Genomic DNA, 1,851 nt, shown 5'->3' on the forward strand with positions numbered 1-1,851 from the left:
AAAAAAAAAAAAAAACTAGAGATCCTACTGGACACAGACAATATGCATTCGGAATAATATGTAAGAAAAGAATTCCCTAAAATTAGCGGGGTTTGATGCTGATGAAGTGTGTAAATTAACATATTTACTGGTTTTTGGATTTCCACCAGTACTTCAAATTGTTGTAAAATGTTTGGCCTGCATATTTGTTTCTGTGGGCACGATTGTCTCTTTAGTAGCTGTGAATTATGATCAACATGAATATTCATATCTAATGAATATTAATATTATCAAATAGGGAATAAAAAGTAATGAAATCAGGCCGGATGCAGTGGCTCACGCCTGTAATCCTAGCACTTTGGGAGGCAGAGGCAGGCAGATCTCCTGAGCTCAGGAGTTTGAGACCAGCCCAGCCAACATGGAGAAACTCCATTTCCACGAAAAATACAAAAATTAGTCGGGCGTGGTGGTGTGTGCCTGTGGTCACAGCTACTTGTGGGGCTGAGGCAGGAGGATCACTTGAGCATGGGAAGTGGAGGCTACAGTGAGCTGAGATCTTGCCACTGCACTCCAGCTTGGGTGGCAGAGTGAGATTCTGTCTCAAAAAAAAAAGTAATGACATAAAAACCAGGATGGAAAAACAGCCCATTCCACATGTGAAGTGTCCATAATGAAGGACAGACAGAGTTATCCCCAGGGATTCCTTACTGCTGCTGGTTGTGGCACTAAGGAATTGGGGTGGCTGCCCACGGTCCTAGGAAATTGGGTGTGCCTAGGAAATTGAGAGCGTTAGTCCTTAGGGTGAGAGTACTGTCCCTCAGAAAGCAGGTTTATAAGTACTTGGAGTGTGTATGCTGGGGAGGAGTGGTTTTCTAAAACTGCCGGGGGCTGGGCACACGGTGGCTCACACCTGTAATCCCAGCACTTTGGGAGGCCAAGGCGGGCGGATCACTTGAGGTCAGGAGTTCAAGCCCATTATGGCCAACAGGTGAAACCTCATCTCTACTAAAAAAATACAAAAATTAGCCGGGCATGGTGGTGCACACCTGTCGTCCCAGCTACTTGGGAGGCTGGTGCAGGAGAATCACTTGATCCTGGGAGGCGGAGGTTGCAGTGAGCTGAGATTGTGCCACTGCACTCCAGCCTAGGTGACAGAACGAGACCCTATCTCACAAAACAAAAATTAAAAATTTTAGGCTGGGTGCAGTGGCTCACACCTATAATCCTAGCACTTTGGGAGGTCGAGGCGAGCAGATCACTTCAGATCAGGAGTTCAATACCAGCCTGGCCAACATGGCAAAACCCCGTCTCTACTAAAATTACAAAAATTAGCTGGGCGTGGTTGCGGGCACCTGTAATCCCAGCTACTTGGGAGGCTGATGCAGGAGAATTGCTTGAACCCGGGAGTCAGAGGTTGCAGTGATCTAAGATTGCACCATTGCACTCCAACATGGGTGATAGAGCAAGACTGTGTCTTAAAAATCAATCAATCAATCAATCAATCAATTTAAGTAAAAGTAAAAATAAAACTGCCTGGGGAATCTACAAATTTACTACCTCACCCATCTCTCAGAGAATCCCCGAGAAAGGGAGCCCTTCTCACTGATGGAGGTGTGTTCTTCCCCTTGGGAGCGTAGGGCCAAAAAAATATCAAAACCCGTGGGTGCATAGATTTTATGCCTTCTATAGTCACATTTTAAATTTTTTTTAAAATTTGATTGTTACTTTTTGAGAAAGGGTCTCATTCATGTCACCCAAGCTGCAGTGTAGTGGAGTGTAGTGGTGTGATCATGGCTCACTGCAATCTCTACTTCCTGGATTCAGGTGATCCTCTTACCTCAGCTTCCTGAGTAGCTGAGACCACAGGCACAC

At 45.5% G+C, this 1,851-nt stretch overlaps 1 long non-coding RNA gene across 1 annotated transcript in view; it reads right to left on the bottom strand.

The window, feature by feature from the left end:
* Positions 1-1,851, bottom strand: part of LOC105544996 — an 11,813-nt gene that overhangs the window by 1,862 nt on the left and 8,100 nt on the right. The window lies entirely within an intron of this gene.

Source organism: Mandrillus leucophaeus, unplaced genomic scaffold, assembly GCF_000951045.1.
Source record: "Mandrillus leucophaeus isolate KB7577 unplaced genomic scaffold, Mleu.le_1.0 Scaffold315, whole genome shotgun sequence".
Taxonomy (NCBI): Eukaryota; Metazoa; Chordata; class Mammalia; order Primates; family Cercopithecidae; genus Mandrillus; species Mandrillus leucophaeus.